The sequence below is a fragment of the Ambystoma mexicanum genome, chromosome 2p (genome assembly GCF_040938575.1).
Source record: "Ambystoma mexicanum isolate Mex_15411 chromosome 2p, UKY_AmexF1_1, whole genome shotgun sequence".
NCBI lineage: Eukaryota > Metazoa > Chordata > Amphibia > Caudata > Ambystomatidae > Ambystoma > Ambystoma mexicanum.
Window position 1 is genome coordinate 1,474,279,190 of NC_090923.1, and position 18,538 is coordinate 1,474,297,727.

An 18,538-nucleotide genomic window follows, 5' to 3' on the forward strand; every position below is an offset into this window, starting at 1 on the left:
GGCCAAACAGCCCACCCGGTGGGAGAGCGGAATGTAAAAATTATAAGGAGATTGCTGAGAGAAGTGTCCTGCTGTGTGGAGAGGACCAGGCCCAATGGTTCAATGTGACGCCGGCTGAAAGACCGAAGGCGCTGCCGATAGAATCCCAGAGGGAGCACACTGTGGTGCGGGCTGAGAGGCCAGCGCCAGAGAGTCTGATCATGAGGAGTGCCCCAGGGCTCGTCGGCCTAGACGGGAAAGTGTTCAGGAGGACAACGCCAATGAAACAGAGGTAGTGTCGAGCCAGGGCCAGCCCGATACCAGAGAGCGCATTGCCGGGAGTGTGTGACTGAGCATGCAGCCCCCTCCAACTCCCTTCCCTGCAAAGGAGTATTGCTGGGTGCAGGACCTGCCCGGACCGGTAAAGAAAGGAGACTGGAGGAGACCGGCCATTAGAGTATCGAGCCCAACTGAGACAAGCCAGTGCCAACCGCAGGCGGTGGTGGGTGTGAGTGGCGGGTGGGCATAGCCTGGGTTTAGGGGCAGGCGGACGCCCAAACCCTCCCAGCGGGAGCTGGGTGGCACAGGGAAGAGGCCCAGACTAAAAGTAGGTGAGAGGGAGAAGCCAGAAAGAAGGGACCCTGGGGAGCAAGTGGGTTCTGAACGTGGACATTTCAGGTGCATGAAGGCCCAAGCAGCTGGACAATCCACAGGGGGAGACTGTGAGGGAAGGGTACATGGGAGATAAGTTGGAAGAACTGCAGACTCAGGTGACCGACCCCCTCGCCTCCTCCGTTGCGTTGAATCTTCCAGACCCAGACATAGGCACCCGTGCACACTGGTTGAAATCCAGGCAGCAGAGTTCTGGATACTCCATGCTATCAGGAGGAGCTGCTAAGAAGCTGGTGGCATGCAAGAGGGTTATACAGGATGCGGCGGAACCGGTATCTAGTGTTTCCATCGAAAAGGTTTCCAACTAAACCTTTTCCATCAAAACCTATCCATCGAAAATAAATGTATCAAATGCATATATGTGATGGGTAAAGGGTTAATTTTCGTTGGATGGGTTTTTAAGGGTAAAAAACAGGGGGATGGGGGGGCCCCAAAAAAATATGCATTTGATGCACATTTTTTCAATGGTTAGGTTTTCGATGCTAAAACTTTAGTTGGAAAGTTTTAGATGGAAAGACCATAAACCGGCAGACCCAGCTGCAATGGAGATGGCAACAACTCTGGAGTCACGGGAGAAGAGCAAAGAGTCCAGGTAGTTGGAAATACAGACGGCTCAATACCTCCTCCCCAACTCGATGAGAAGGAGAAGCCGGGTAAGTGAGACAATGACTGTCACCAATGGGAAGCTCTAAGGTTGAGGTCACTGTCCAGAGTTCTGAGTTATGACTTATCGTAATGTGACAATGAATGAGGGGGTGGAGGAGGAGGAGTAACTCTGGTGGTCCTGGGTTTTCGTTGGGGCATCACTGTGTGTGGTGTGGGGGTAAAGGGGGGGAGAGGCACTAGAGAACATTGCTGTTTTTTTTCTGAAGTTCCAAGGGGGTGTTGTTGGGGTTTCGTTGGGGGGGAAACAGGGGTGGCAGCAAGAGAATTGTGTTGAAGTCGGCTGTTCAACTAATGCCATGACCTTGGTTGGAAGAGAAGAAAACCATTGGGAGTGGGGAACAGGGGAAACATAGCAAGTAGAGGATGGTAGAAGAGGGTATGGAATGAAGGGGTGAAAGCAGGTTGAAAATGGGTATGCTTAATGTCAAGGGTCTCAATTCAACTATGGAGAGGTCCATATTAATATGAGAATTATGCAATTCGGACCTAGACACGCTATTCATACAAGAAACAAGATTTAGGAAGGGGGAAGAGCCCCGGTTGAAGGGGGTAGATATTGGGCAAGTGTATTGGGCTTCTGGCACAGTTAAAAAGGGAGGTGTGGGCATCCTCGTGCATAGTCACCTTAGATTGCAGGATGCAATGGTATCGGCAAGAATGGAAGTGAGGCTGTTGATCCTCCTGGGACAACTGACCAAGTTAAATATGGTAATGGCGTCAATCTATGCACCCAATCAAGGTCATAGGGAGTTTTACTCCCAAGCGCTGGACGACGTAACAGCACTGCAAGGGGAGATCACAATTCTGGGGGGCGATTTTAACTCGTGGGCAGACGCAAACCTAGACAGAGTTTCAGCAGTAAGGCTTGGAGAGCGGGGTTATCGGGGTGAATAGATGCATTCGGAAGCTGTATAGAGGGCATAGGCCTGCTGGACGTGTGGCGTGAGAAGCACCCACATAGGCGGGGTATACCTTTTACTCAGTGCCACCTACACCAGAATAGACTATTTGTTGGTAAATAGGGAACAGGGCTTGAGGGTACACCAATGTGAAATCCGCCCAGTGGGATGGCCGAACCACGACATGGTCTACCTGGCAATAGACGTGGCAGTACTAAACAGAACTAACTTGAGATGGAAGTGCAGTGAATTGCTAATGGAGGGACCCGCTGTTCTCCGATGGTTGGATCAGTAGATAGAGGAATATTTTTGTGTTAATGATACAGGGGAGGTGAGCATTGAGATGGTGTGGGAAGGGGGTAAGGTGACATGGATGGGGCTCCTGATACAAAAGGGTGCGAGAAAGAAAAGGGAGCAAAAGTTGAGGGAAGCCTCTTTACGTAGGGAAATATCAACCCTAGAGAGGCACATACATAGGGAGGGGGTGTACAGGGAAGATGAGGTACTAGACCTGCAGGCAAAGCACATGGAATGAAAAGCAGTGGGTGTAGGGGATGTAGCTAAGAAAATAAAGTTTCTAAAACAAAAATACTATGACATGGGGACAAAGCAGATACAATGCTGGCGGCTAGGCTCAGGGCCCAAAGGGAGCGAGTTGGATATCAGGGGTTATAGACATCGAAGGAACACTAAATAGCTCCCCAGAAGGAGTGGTCGAGAGCTTTGCACAGTTTTATGAGAACCTGTATGAGAGCAAATTCTTGAAGGGTGAGGGAGACCCGGAACGCTATCTGGGGGAAATAGACATGGCATGAATAAAATGGGGAGAAGTAGAAATATTGGACCGCCCGTTCACATCAGAAGAAGGGCAGGGAGCAATCAACAGATTGCAGAATGGGTAAGCACCTGGGAAAGATGGGTGCACCATTGGATTCTATTAAAAATGTGTGGGATCCCCCCCCGCACCTGGTTAGGTTATATAACAACATAATGGAGAAGGGAGTGGCACTCCCTCATTTATCAGGGCGCTCATTTCGGTTATCCCAAAAGAGGTTAGAGACCCAGAGTGTTGCCAATCATATCACCCAATCTCACTCCTAAACTTAGATGAGAAAATGTACACTCGAATGCTGGCCACTAGGCTGGCGGGAGTAATGCTACATTTAGTCCACCCAGATCAAGTAGACTTTATTATGGGAAGACAGGGAGCAGACACAATGTGCAAAACACTGGACGGAATTGCGCTTTCTAGGGGGAGTGAAGGGGACTTTGTGCTATTAAGTTTAGATGCCGAAAAAGCATTTCACTGGGTTGAATGTTTTTTTTATTTGTGGTGCTGCGGAAACTAGGGTTTGGCAAAGAGATCAGGTGGGGTATAAGGGCTATATACCAAGACCCAACGGGCCAAGTTGTAGTAAATGGAAAGATGTCCTGCTGGATTCAGTTACCAAGAGGCACAAGGCAGGGTTGCCCTCTCTCACCTCTACTGTTTTCATTGTCTATTGAGCTCCTGGGGATACAGATTAGAATGGAAAAGGAAATTATGGGCCCAACAATAGGGGAAAGGGGGCATAAGCTTGAGATGTACGCATATGACATACTCCTACATGTGAAAGACCTGAACAAATCGATACCCAAGGTACTGCAGGTGGTGAGAGAATATGGGCACCTGTCAGGTTTTAAGATAACATGGGCAAGTCAGTGATCTTTCCCTTCAGTCGTAATATGGACCGGCCGACCGACGATTTGGTGCAATATGGGATGCCTATAGAGCACAGAACATTGAGGTACCTCGGGGTTTGGATTATGAGAAATATGTGGGTCTGTACAAAGCTAGCCTTCCTATGCTGCTCAGCACCCTTTTCTCAGTATAACTTTTTATTTGCATGTGTAAATCACAATAGCTTCATTCATCTTCATGACATGCTGTTAGGTTGCCACATAACAGAAACAGCGAAAAAAAAAAGAAGAACAACAGGACCCCAACTGAGGTAAATAAGAACAAGAAAGAGAAAAGGGGAGGAACAAGGTATGAGGGTGTTCCCCCGGGGTGGACCGGGGAGGGGGTCTTTGCAGTTTCGTGTCACAGTTACAGGGTACGAGTTCAATGTTTGTGGTAGGTTGGACAACCGCGTTCACAGATCGGTGTGTCACTGGGTTGTTAGTCCATTTTCGTCAGCCAGCAGAGGGATGGGGGCTGCCTTGCTATGCCTGGAAATCTCTCCACAAAGTCCAAGAATGGGTCCCAGATGCTATGGAACATTTTTTGGTTGCCCAGTCTGATGGCGGTGTTTACTCGGCTGCGGCGATGTTCCAGCACTTAACCCACCACACTGGGATTGCTGGGCCCTCCGGAAGTTTCCACAGCTTGGTGATTGAGATCAAGGCTGCAGTCAATAGGTGCGTGCAGTGATCTGCCAGATTACCAGTCAACGGGAGCTGTCCTTCACCTGTATCTCCCAGTAGGACGATTCTCGAATCCCACGGTATTGATAGGCCTGTGATGTGTCGGATCTGCTCCAGGACCTTCCCCCAAAACCTTTCCGCTTTCGGACATGACCAAAGGAGGTGGAATAGCATTCCTGTGTCCGCACAGCCCCTCCAGCAGTGCAGCGGGATGGTGGGGTTGCATTTGTGAAGGATTTCCAGCGTCATGTACCACCTATAGCAAACCTTGATAGCTCCCTCTTTATTCGTCACACATTTAGAGGTCTTGTGGGTTCTCGTCCAGATGCGCTCCCAACTAGTCCTGTCTAATTCTCGGCCTAGGTCCCTCTCCCACTGTTTCATGTAGGGCTCCTTGGATTCGGGGTCTGCCCTGTCCAGCAACCTGTACAGGGTTGAGATCTTCCCCTTGGCTGGGGTAGCCGTTAGTGTGCGCTCCAATGCTGTAAATTCTCTGTGCCAATGTGTCCTCATAGAGTCGTGTGTCAGCCAATGTCGAAGTTGGGGGTAGCGGAACGTCTCGCCCTACGCTACATGGAATTTCCTCTTGCAGTCCTCGAAGGTGAGTGGGGCGTCCCCTTCGTAGAAGTCTGCCACATGCTTGAGGCCTCCGCTGCCTTCCACTTGGATAAAGCGTTTTGCCCTTGACCTGGGGTGAAGTCCGGGTTCTCCCAGAGCGGGGAGGGTGGGCCCACCGTGCCCCTGCAGTTCCACTTCCTTGCCGCCTGTTTCCAGCTGCTTACCGTGTTTCTGGTAGTCGAGAGGGGCCCGGCGTTCGGGGGGTGTGATGTGTGGGAGGGATCCCAGTGGGTGTTGGCTCCAGTCCTCCTCCAGCTTTAGCCAGCAGGGTTTGTTGGTGCCCGGCAGTCACGTGAATGCCGCCGAGAGCTGGGCGGCTAAGCAGTACCTTTCGACTTTGGGGACTCCTAGGCCTCCGTATCCGGGGCTCCTGAGTAGAACTTTCCTGGTCACCCGGGGCTTCTTGCCCCCCCAAACAAATTTTAGCATATTTGCTTGTAGTTTCTGTTTGGCTTTTTTGGGAATTGTCACTGGGAGGGCTTGGCAGTGGTAGAGTAGTCTGGGGACCAGGTTCATTTTAAGTGCAGTGATTCTCCCCAGCCAGGATATTTCCTGATCCTGCCAATGGGCCATGTCCGACCATAGGTCCTTCAGTAGGAGCGGGAAGTTCAGTTTGTAGCTGCGCTCTGCTAGCTTCGGTAGGCGGACGTCTAGGTAATTTAGGTGTGATCTCGCTCATGGGATTGGGAGGTTGGCCGATAGGGAGTCCAGCGTTGCTTTCGGAATGTTTATGCCCAATGCTGCGGATTTCGGTAGGTTAATCGAGAACCGGTGGCTGCTTTAAAGCTGTTTAGCTCTTCCCTTAGCTCTGCTAGGGATGTGCTTGGATGCGTTAATGGTAGCAACACATCATCGGCATATAGGGCGGCTTTGTAGGTGTCATTCTTGAACTTCAGTCCCTGGATCACCGGGCTCTGTTTGATCCTGGAGGTGAATGGTTCCATTGACAGGGCGAAGATGAGAGGCGACAGGGGACAGCCTTGGCGCATGCCTCTCGTGATCCTGATTCTGAGGGACATGGCACCATTGATTCTCAGTTTTGTGGTGGGGTATTGATAGTTCGCCATTGTCCATTTCAGGAATTTCGGGCCTACTCCATAGTGGAGCAGTGTCTCCCTCATATACCCCCAGTCCAGCATGTCGAACGCCTTGTGTGCGTCGAGCAAGGCTACCACTAGTTCTCCTAAAGTTCTATTGCGTCTGATGTTATCCAAGGTGTTGCGTCCGGGGATGAAGCCTGTTTGGTCCTGGTGGATGAGATCCGGGAGGAGCCTGGCAAGCCTGCGTGCTAATAGCTTCGAGAAGATTCCATGTTCATTAGAGCGATGGGGCGGTATCATGCGCAGAGTTCTGTGTTTGCTCCGGGTCCCGGGATTAGGACCGTGACTGATTCCTCCATGGAAGGGGTAGTGGAGCCCGTTTCCAGGAAGGTGTTAAAGAGTGAGGCTAAGTGAGGGGCCAAGATGTGGTTATATTTCTTGTAGAATGGCGCGGGCAGACCGTCTGGGCAAGGTGCCGTGTTCTTCATGGAGCGGATCACTTCCGACACCTCTTCCGGAGATATCGGGTCCTCCAGGGCATCGATCTGCAGGTGGCAGGGTGGCCTTGGAACCGTTTGCAGGTAGGTGGCATAAGCTGCCGCTTCTGTGGGCTTCCCTGACATTACCTTCCTATGGTGCTCGGTCATGATGGTCATTTTTACAGGATCCGAGCGGCGAGGTGCCCCATCTTGATCCCGTAGGACTGCAATGTTGTTTCTGGTGTGTACTTTCTTGGGCTTGTGCACGAGTAAGCGGTTGGCTTTGTTGCTATTTAGATAGTAATAATGCTTCGTGTATGTCAAAGCTCGGGCCGTGCGGTCTGCCAAGTGAATTTCCAGGAGCACTTTCGCTTTGCGAAGCGCGTACCATGATCTTGTCGATTGGCGACGTTTGTGGTTTGCTTCTTGCTGTGTCTCCTCTGTTTCCAGTTCCTCTAATTTAAGTTGGTGTCTACGCCTATGTGCCGCTGAGCAGTTCATAGCGACCCCTCGAATCACTGGCTTCATGGCATCCCACACCCTCGCTTCCATGGGTCCCTTGCCCACATTCTCTGTAAAGTAGTGTAAAGTAGTTAATTAGGGCTTCTGACAGTTCTTGGCTGTTTGCTATGTCTGTGAGAGGGTAGTCCTGCAGCGTCCAGGCCCTTTGTTGCGGCGCAGGTCGGCCCTCCGTCTGGAGCTGTGCTATGACTGGGGCGTGGTCGGAGATTACTCTTAGGCCGATGTGGACATCCACTATGCAGGGGAACAGCGCATCTGAGACGAGTAGAAGGTCTATTCTGGAGAGGCCCCTGTGGACATAAGAGTAGAAGGTGTAGTCGCGGGCTTTGTCGTTCGCTAACCTTCAGGCGTCGACCGTTCCTGTTTCTCTCAGGAATTCCGCGAGGCCCAATGCCTTCGAGAAGTCCGATCCCGTGGGTGGTAAGGTTTTGTCGGTAGTTGGGTCCGGGGTGAGATTGAAGTCGCCCCTGATCAGCAGTTTACCTTCGGCGAAGGACGTTATTACTGGGAGAATCCTACGTAGGAAGCACTCCTGGGCGTCGTTTGGGCAGTAAATTGCTATGATGGTTATTGGGAGTTTGACCAGGAGGCCCTTGATCATTAAGAACTAGCCCTCGGGGTCTCGCTTGACTGTGACCTCTGTCAGAGCTGCTGATTGGCTGAGCAGGACTGCCACCCCTCCTCTCTTCTGGCCGGAGGAAGCAACGTATCTTTTAGGGAATCTTTGGTATCTGACTCGCTACTTCGTTTACAGCCAGAAGGTGTGTTTCTTGTAGGAAGACTACGTCCGCTTATAGTTGGGCCAGGCGGTGTTCCACAGACTTCCATTTTCTAGGGGATTTAAGGCCCTCGACGTTCCAGGTGATCATAGTCAGATTCTTTATGGATGACCCCATATTGAGTTGATCAGGTTGCGGTTGATGAGTGCCGTCGTGCTCCACTTTCCACCTGTCTTTGTGGGCTGTTGTCGATTGGGTTGGGCCCTGTATTGGCAGTTAGTGCCCCTTTCATTGTCTCCCCTTCCTCTCCTCCTATGAAAACAAAACTTGGTCAACTGGGCCAGCTTTCGACCAACGGGGGCTCCGGCTGGGCCAACACGATCCTCTGTAGACAAGACCCTTGGGCCTCTGTTGCGTGACAATGAGAGTGTAAGGTTGGGTTGTTATCATGCTTTGGAAGTTCGATGCATAGCCAGCGGTTATGGCCGGTGTCTGGTTCTTTGGTTGGTGCTTGTCGGCTTTGGGGGTCCCGGGCATCGGTGCCGCCCCGTCTTAGCCATTTTTGCCCTGGTGTTTGCTTTAAATGGGCGCCCCCTGATTCTCGGATGGCGTCTCTCCACTCGCGACCAGGACCGATTAGAGTCCTGTAGGTCTTCTTGGTCTGAGGGCACAGCCGCGTTGTTGGTTCCTTCCCCTGTGTTTGGGTTCAACAGTCTTTCTGCCTCGTGTATTTTGCGTACTTGCCGGATACTCCCGTTCCAGGTGAAAATTAGGGCTGTGGCGAAGCCCCAGTGGTACGACACGCCCTTCTCCCTCAACCATTCCATGACTGGTTTCAGTGGTTTCCTTTTTAGGAGTGTGACGGAGGCGAGATCTTGAAATAGGGAGATGGAGGCGTCTCTGAACAGTATTCTCGGAGAGCTCCTGGACTCCCGCATGATTTCTTTCTTGACTTTCAAGTAGTGTAGCCTTGCCAGGATGTCTGGCGGGGCTGAGGAGTTGGATTTCACTCTAGTTCTGTGGACCCTGTCAAGCACCAGGGGGGAGTCGTCCGGCAGGGTTATTATGAAGCAGAAGAGGTCACTCACATAGTGCCCGAGGTCCTCATCCAGAATGGATGTGGGATCCCTCTCAGTCATATGTTGTTGCGGCGGAAGCGGTTCTCTGAGTCCTCCTGCTAAAGTTCAAGTGCTTTGCACCAGACTTCTAGCGAGTTCAGCCTGTCCGCTCCCTTCTCAATTTTGTAGCTGTGCTCGCACAGGGTGGTTTCCACCTCCGTTGTTCTCGTCTCCAGTTCCCCCACTCTCGCTTCCAGTACTGTGATGGTACTCTTTACCTCCTCAGTGCCCTTCTGAAACTCTTTGGTTAGTGCTGCTAGGATGTCCTCGATGTCCGATTTCGTGACCCCATGATTCGGGGGCCTCCCGGGGTGACTTACGCACACGCGTGTTCTCAGCATTAGTTTCCCCTGGTTCCAGGTGGCCCCCTCCTGGACCTATCTGTTGCAGGGATAGATAGGAGAGTCGCAATGTCTGCTTGCTTGGTTAGTTTTTTAGACATGGTTTGTTTAGGGCAGCGTCTCAGGTTGGGGTGCGGTGCTGAGGGTGCAGAGAGCAGGTTGGGGACCGGCGTGCAGTCCCAGGCCGGGGGATGAAGGGAGCAGTGACTGGTTGGCTACTCGGACTCTAGGTCACACCAGCGTGTCTGGGGAGTCTGGGGAGTCGAGACCTGCCCATGCGTGTGTGCATCGGTGGTTCCAGACGGGGCCTCCCCCTCGGGGGTTGTTCGGGTGCGGGGTATGCAGGCCGACACAGTGGTTTCTCCTGAGGACAGCCGGTTTTGCAGCTGCCTAGCGGGTGGTGCGTGCAGTCGTTGGAGCAGGGTGCCCTCCGGCCAATCGAATCGCCAGGTGGCTTCACGGCTCAGCCCCCAGGATCGGCTGGTGGCCGGCCGCTCCGAGTCCTGGGGTGCGCAGGCAATACCAGCTTCCTTTGGGAGTGCGGAAGGGCCTTGGGCAGACACGGGGCGCTTGCTTAAATTGATGCCCCCATGCTTCTGGCTATAGCTCGGCGCTAGCCCCTCTCCCTCGATGATCTGATCCGTAGAGTCCCTTGCTCCCGTTGAGATGGGGAGCCACGCCGTAGGGAGGCTCAGGTCGCATGTGCTGGTGGGCAGCTCCAGGCCGTGTTCCGCCCGGCCTTTGCGCCAGCAGTGGGCGCCAGTGCGAGGCTTGGGGGGCACTCGGTAATTTATTGGCCAGGTGGCGTTGCAATCCGGCCACTGGACCTGGCTGTGAGGTGCAACCCGGTATTAGCTGGGGGTTGGCCGCTCCAAGTCCTGGGGCTTTATTGGGGGTGACCGCAATCACCAGGAGTGCAAGGGTGCCTTATGTCGGTGCGGGGGGTTCACATAGGTGGGCCTCCCTCTGCTGTTTGACATCATAACGGCAGTGGCCCCTCTCCCTCAGTGCTCTGTCCCACGGAGACCTTTACCCCTGTTGAGGTGAGGGGGGCCGCGTTATGGGGTAGCTCTGGACGCTTGCGATGGTGGGTGGCTCCGGAGCCTGGCTGTGCACCGTCAGGCTTTTAGTCCAGCACTGGGTGTCGGTCTGAGGGCTCGTGGCCCTCGTGGCGTGGTTGCCTGCGTGGTGGGGTCTTCAGTGCCCCTACTGCGCTTGGCTGCTCAGGTGGGCAGTCTGCTTCTCCCCCTAAGGAGGGAGCTCCGTGAGGGGGCCCTGGCTTTATTCCAGTGTAGAGGGGGTGGAGGGGGCTCAGGGCCGCTCTCACCTTCACTTGACTGTGCTGCCGGTCACCCTCTCTCGCCTCCTGCTGCTTGGCGAGTGCTTCAGAGCGCTGTTGCCGGCCACCAAGCTGCGTTGTGTTGGAGCGGAGCCTGCAGGCCTGCGGGCCATGCTGTTGCTGGATGCCGCAGGGCTTCGGGTCATGCTGGCTCACATGCCGTGCTGCATCGGGGGCCTGCAGTGCTCCTGTTGCCCGGGTCCGGGGGTTCCCCGGGTCTGCGCGGACCTGTGGGGTTCTTGTCGCTGTGTGGGGCTAGGTTGGCTATGCCGCCTCCTGGGGACCATCTGCACCAGGTGAGTGGGTGCTGTAGGGCTTCTCGGGTGAGGTTGCGGCTGCTGACGCTTGTCTCCGATCAGGAGCCGCTTCTCCACCTTCCTGGCTTGGGGTCTGGCAGCGCCTCAGTGCCCCTGGCCGCTTTTATGTTTGTGGCTTACTCGCGCCTGTCATTTTGGTCTGCTGCTGCCCCCGGCCACGATTCGGGCACGGCGCCGCCCAAGTTCCAGGCATCGCAGAGTGAATTGTATTAGCTTGTTGCATGCCACATCGCCTTGGCTTTCGAGCGTGTCTATTAGGTGCGTTTGAAGTGTGCTATCACCGGAGCATTTCGCTTGGATGCGTGGCTTCAGCCTGGAGCTCTTACGGAGCCAAACCGACCACCATGGCGCCAAGCCACGCCCCCGCTCAACATCCTTTTCAATGAGCTAGAAACCTGGTCCGCCCTGACGAGATGCCCGAAGAGCACTTCAGAATACTGGAGTGCAGGATTACTAGGTTTGTATGATTGGGGCAGAGACAGAGGGTGGTGAGAACGACCCTAGTGCAGCCTAAAGAGCATGGGGGAGATGTGCTTGCTGACATGTACACCTATTATCGGACTTCACAGTTTCGCGCTCTGATCTGATTCCTCACTTAAGAGTGAACACAGACAAACACTGGGAAGCCGTGGAAAATCATTTACTACGGCCGGTTACAGTTGGGGAATGGTTGTGGGCACCTCCACACAAGATACCAATTAAGGTGAAATGGCACAAAATACTAGGCCTGCTTTGGAATTAATGGGGGAAGAGGCATGTGATGAGAGGGGTGACATCCTGGCCATCGCCGTTGAGCCACATTTGGACGCTGCCAATAATAGACGAGAGTCAGGACCGCTACGCTTCCAGGCATGGTTCAAGGTAGGGGTAGAAAGGGTGGGACAATTGGTTAAGGGAGGCTCCTTTAATCCCATAGAAACACTTGAGGAGGCGTTAGGCCTAGGGAAGTTGTCGGTGTTCCAATACCTGCAGTTGAAAGGGGTGCTGCTAGCTAAAAATAAAAAGGGAATCTACATAGAGTGTTAACATGCACAGAGCACATATTAAGTGAGAAATCAACTACGAACGGCTTGACCTCCAGTTTATATCAGGAACTGCTGAAGGTGGGTGGTGGGAAGAAGGGGCATTACCGTAGGATGTGGAGTAGGGACCTGGGCAGAGAGCTTGATGAGAAACAGTGGAAGACGCTATGCATCAATGCTCACAAAGCATTTGTAGCGTGTCAATATAAGTTGCACGGGTTGAAGCTTCCTTACAGGTGGCAATATGACCCACATTGTCTCTCAAAAATGTTTCCGAGCGTAGACCCGTCTTGTTGGAAAGGTTGCAGCCAGAGTGCGATCTATTGTCACCTGTGGTGGGCATGCCCATGGGTGTATACTTACTGGAAGGAAGTCCTAGGCTGGATCAGGGTCCTAGAAGGAATAGAAAGACGCATGGAGTCACTATTAGTTCTGTTCGGTGGGGAAGAGGCCGAGGGGGAATGGAAGTGTCTGCTGCATATGGCCCATTTCCTTCTACTGGCAGCAAGAGCATGCCTAGCCATGGGATGGAAAAACCACAGATTACCCTCTGAGAGAAGGTGGGTGCTAAAAGCAAAGGAAATATATGAGATGGAAAATGTAATGGGAATACTGCATGATATACAGCTTTCCAGGGAACTGAAGGGGAGTCCCTTCCTACACAAATCAAATTCACCCAGGTAATGATGGTGACCATACATGTCAACTCCTGTCAAAATTGGTAATGGGGTTCAGACGAGGCCCTGCAATGTGAGGGGACCCCTGCACCTGCCTGATAGCATTGTGCGGTGTGGAAGGTCGTCCGGTTCGTCCGGTTCAATACATGGTGCATGAGCCAGGGAATGGACACTGATCGGCCGTGATTGTTAACATGACACCTGCTGCCGGGGTGGGGGGGCGTGGGAGAGGAGAGGGAACTAGGGAGGTATCGAGGGTAGTTTCACTTGAATCAAATAGACCTCTTTGAACGGGGGAAGTACTGGTTATATGAGAACGCAAAGGAATAAATAAAGAATTTACACAAAATAAAAATAGGCAGTTTCAAATTGAGAAATTCATAGAGCGTAACCTGAGGACTCCCGACACGAAAACATGCAGTAAAAATCTGAAGATGGCGACCGGGTGGGTAGCTAAAGGGGACAGAGGTTATTGGCTGGGCAGTACGACCAAAGTGACAGCAATAGGCTATAGAAGTGACAAGCAGTTTTTAGCTTAATGCTAACAGCTTTATATTACCTAGGATTTCCAGCCTGACGACAGGGAATCTTCATGAGCATGCAAATCCATGTAAGATGCCATGTTGGAGAAAGTAGTAAACATTGCTCAAAAAACCAAACCTTATCTGGGGTGGAAGAATGTGAAACAGCCCTATGAAGTCTAAACCTGTTTTGTTCTGGGCATTTCTGAAATCTCTACCAGTGTGTAGTGCACTGCTTGCATGTGAAGTATCTTGTCACTCTGCTGACATTCTTGAAAGCACTTTATGTAGCCATGAATCAAAAGTTTGATATACAATATACTAGCAGTAAATACAAAATCATTTGCCTTCTCAGTTCCCCACATGCATAAACCATATCACTTCTTACTCACTAGATGTCAGTTATCACTCACCGGTGGCAAGTGCAAATTTTGAGGCCTGATGCAGCTATCTACATCTTTGTCGACCCAGGACCTCCAAAAGCTCTCCTCAATTAAACTTCTAGTACCCAAGATATAGAGGTGCCCTGCTTGGGCTTTGCGTAATAGTTTTGCTCTCATTTCTTCTGGTGGGGTGCTCCGATCACCTATCCATAGAATACAATTTTCTACAATTAGTACTTCTGCTACAAGCGCATCAATTCCTCACCTACCAAGGAGCAATCATACAAAACCTGTATTAGGATTTTGTGAGAGGGTCAGGGTCATGGGCCTGTCAATTGAGAGTTGGAAGTTTAGGGGCACAGGATCCCCTGCCCCCCCTCGCCCCCTGCTATGTTTGGAGCCATGTATGTGAACTGGGGCTCTACTCTCTGAAACAATGTCTGTCATCCTCTGTCCTGGCTAGGTCTCTTTCTATTCTTGAAGAAAATACAAATACCAGCATGAACCTGACTCCTTGGAAACCTGGCTGGATAGTGAATCCCGAGATGCAGTGCAAAAGAAAGGGGAACAGAGACTGCAAGTACCACAATATACCTGATCCCAATGGACAAGACGTGGCCTGGAGCAGGAGGAACAGGCTCATTTTCAAAGTGGGAATGGACTGATTTATCCTCTTCCTAAGCTGAATGAAATCTGAAACACCCATCCCACCAACCCCAGGTGGGCTACTGGGGAGCAGTAGGGCAGCAGCAGAAAAGACAGAGCTTGCAAGGGACCGCGTGGGAGACCCACAAACACTGTTTGAAAAGAAACTCACCAATGACGGGAGAACATCTGAGAGCTAACAACCCTCTGACCACATAGCAGGCTGCAGGAAAATGGAAACTGAGAGGCAGGGAGGGCTGCAAGGCTTTTTGAAGGGTTCCAGGGGAAGTCTGGGCCCTAAAGGGTATAAATCAGATAGAGATTGGTCCAGGGGAGCAGCTGACAGGGGAACTGATGAGAGTCAAAGCGAACACTTAAGCAGGAAGAGGTTGGTTATAAAAATCCAGCAGTTTTAGTTGAGAGTGAAAGGTGCATGGGTAAGGTTGAAAGATGTGGTGGTGAACCAAGAGACCAACAGGGAGGGTGTAGCAGGTGGATGAGAAGCTAAAGGAGACTGTTGGAGTGCTTTGAGATAGCAAAGGTAAAGTGTTGGGACTAAGAAGGTGGTACTAATTTGGTTGTGTGTGAATGAGTGAGTGAGAGACTGATTGGAGGTCGTTTTGTGGGGAGAGAAGGGAAGGGAGACGGAGAGTAGGTGTAAGAGAAGCTGTGTGATATTGTGTGTAAGTAAGAGGAAGTTGGTTGCGGACGGGTAGAGGAGAGCAGGTGCAGGGGTTGTGTTGGTTGTCGGGAGTTCTATAGACAGGAGATAGAGAGGTAAGACCTGGAAACAAAGTATAGGGAGAGGGGAGAGATCAGTTGGTGGGTGGAGACAGGTGAAAGAGGAGGGAACCTTAAATCCACTAAACCGAATATAAGTAGAGAGGAGAGGTCAGTTGGAGGGTGGAAGTAAGAGAATGGGGAGAACGCGGTAAGACCAAAAGACAGAGTGTGTGGAGAGAGAGAGACAGAGAGAGAGAGTGATAGAGAGAGAGAGAGAGAGAGAGAGGCATGAGTGAGAAGGTAAAGAGACTGCCATCAGGAGAAGGGCGCCATGAAAAGCATACTACCCCGCAAATATTTCCCTGAAGGAGTCAGGTAGATACAGCTACAGCCTTCAGGCCAACCCAGGTCAAGGGAAGGAATTAGGCAGTAGGGGTACCATGGCTCCAGAAAAGCAATCTTTGAACAAGCCATGGTGGAATAGGGAACCTGGGCTGTGGAGGTAGTCAGCCCGCTTTAAGGTTGAATGCCCGCCCCTAGACTGGGAAGCCCAATTGCAAAATAAAAGTTGAAACATATTGTTTTTTTGTCGTGGTATTCCTTGAGCTCCTTGTCAAAATGGCCTGTTCCCTACTGACCCTGTCATGCCTGGTGCTTAGGGGATGCCTAGAAAAGCAGGTGGCAAGAACACTATATACATTGTTTTTTATTTGGTATCTAAAGTCAGTGGGCCTCATTACGAGGTTGGCACTAAAAAGCAGCCATTAACGACATGCCGTTAATAACATGTCCGTCTTGGCCCGAACCCGATAACAGCGGGTGATTAAGAGTGCGCCAGCACGCGCACCCCTGCATGCGTTAACGGCCGTACCTCAAACCCCCATATAGCGGCATCAATGAATGCGCACATAACGGCTCCGGCCACGGCAACCCCCAAATAGCGGTACCGGTGTTAACACAGTGCTAAGAACAGGCTCGTCATTAACGGACCCGGAAGTAACGTCATTGCGCCGGAACGGGAAATGCTTAGGCGGCCATCTTTAAAAACACAATCCATTGCCATCCTCCACATACAGGACCTTCACCACCAGAACCCCTAGTACATCACGGACAAAATGTCAAAGTCTACCCAGAAAGGCACTGCCCTTCTGCGTAAAACACGGTTCAAGGATGAGGAGCTGAACATGTTAGCTGACACCCTAGTGGCGAATGCTGATGTGGTGTTCTGCAGCGTCCTCAGGCATCCAGCCCAGCTGAAGAAGAAGGCCATCTGGGAAGAAGTTGCCCGGAAAGTAAGTGCAGTCGGCACGACCGTACGCATGGTGTGCGATTGCAAAAAAGATGCAATCAGGCTGAGAGTACGGAACATCTTGTCGGCCAATCGGAGCCAGGGGTTGGCAACAGGTGGAGGACTTCACTCACCAGTGAAATTGGCCAGATGGGAGGAGACTTGCAGCTCAGTCATAGATGTGGAGTCTATTGAAGGAGTCGGTGGAGCTGAGTGTGGCGTGCCAACATCGGCAGATGAAGGTGAGTGTCCCTACAAACACACGACAACTATTCATCACCATTGACCTCCAAATGTGACAGCAACGCCAGCCAATACATGGCCCATCATGCACACCTACACATATCCATATACACATTCTGGGCCCACCACTATTGCATCCCAATGCATGCTGCATGCTGTGCCCATACACGAATACACACCCGAAACACAAATGACCTGTACGTGTCACATAGCACGTCACTCCCAACACACATCAAGGCCCAACAGCAGCCACCATGGTGTACATGTGAACACCTGCACGATTCCAAACAGCACCCCCCACCTTGCATGTACCCCAGTCCAAAGCCAGGCATGCAACTGATCACATGGCACCACCTGCACAAAGAAAAACGCATGCATGATGCAAGCACCACCATCACTGATGCCCTGCCACTCTCTGTCCCCCACAGGTACGGATGCAGACAGCGATGAAGCACAGGGAAGTGCACAGGGAAGTGCACAATGCACAACACCAGCCAAAAGGGCAAGGAGGCAAGGTGATGGCACCGGACCATCTACATCAAGTGGACCAAGGATGGGCCAAGCGGCATGCGGGACAGCAACCAGTGCCCTACCAGCCACACTGCAAGCCACACAGGACGAGCAGACACCTGCCCCTGCACCCCTGGACACACAATCGACACATGCCGAGGACACATCTGGCATGGACGATGGCACACCGTCTGCTGCTGCAAGCCCAATTTGGGAGATGGCTGCATCGGCACAGACCCTGACAATGACGGCAATGCAGGACTCGTCCACTCAGAGCCTGTAGGTCGAACACCAAGCCCGCAGGTCACCCCACAGGACACACCTCGCCGGGATTCATCCGAACAGGGCAGCCATGGTGAGTGGTCTCCGGCATTGCACAGCCCCATATTGCATGCAGTACCACCACATAACCCACCAACCACCACCCACACTGCCATACGGGACCTTGAGGGACGTCTGTCCAGGATGGAGGGCCGGCAGGAGGAGATGCAAGGCTACGTGAAGCAGTACCTTGCTGAAGGGGAGAAAACCCACCGTGTCATCCATGACAGCAGTGCGGCCGTAATCCAGGCCATCAACTCAAGTGCACAGCAAGTGCGCGATGGATTCAATGCCTTGGGACAGATCCTCACCAGGATTGCTGACAGCATGGAGCAGCGGCAAACGCCGGCTTTGGGGTCACAACCATCTGGCACATCCACATCGACCACGCCAGCGAGTTCGAGGCAGACCAGCCCCGTGTGCAGGTCCCTGCAAAGTGCCTGGCTCTCAGATGTCCAACACCCACCTCCAAAGGGGGCTCCACAGTAGCAGGGCTACCCTGCAGATTCTCTTTACGAATACATGCAGACACATGTTGTGCCATTGTTGACTTTGGGTGTTAGGAGGAGGGTGGAGGTGGGTGTAGTACTGGGGGTTTTGGGGGTGTGGGGGTAGCGTGGGGGTGTGTGGGGGGAGGGGTCTTGGGGGAGGGGTTTTGGGGGCACGGATTGTTGAATCATGTTCTTGAAAAATCTCACTAATACACCTGTTCTGTACAAAACATCACATGAGTGGACATTGCTAATTTGTTCTTTGTCAATTTATTGCTTCATAGTGAACTGTGCCCATATAGCCACACACCCAGTGCCCACAGTTCCCAATACATGGCACCCTCTGCATCCAAGTACATCAGAATGATTGGTCTATGACCAATTGCCGCACTGCGCGACCCTCAAGTGTATCGCGTCCTGGCCTATGTCCTACATCTACTCCTTCCTCTCCTTCTACTTCACCAGGTGGTGGCAGCTCCATGTCAGGTGGCAGGGGTACGTTCCGCCGGATGCACATGTTATGCAGCATTGCACATACCATGATGATCTTGCCCACCTTCTCAGGCCCGTATATGAGTGCCCCTCCCGACCTGCTGATA

At 52.3% G+C, this 18,538-nt stretch overlaps 1 protein-coding gene across 1 annotated transcript in view; it reads left to right on the forward strand.

Moving 5' to 3' along the window:
* Nucleotides 1–18,538, forward strand: part of LOC138567643 (zinc finger protein 2-like) — a 563,467-nt gene that overhangs the window by 33,405 nt on the left and 511,524 nt on the right. The window lies entirely within an intron of this gene.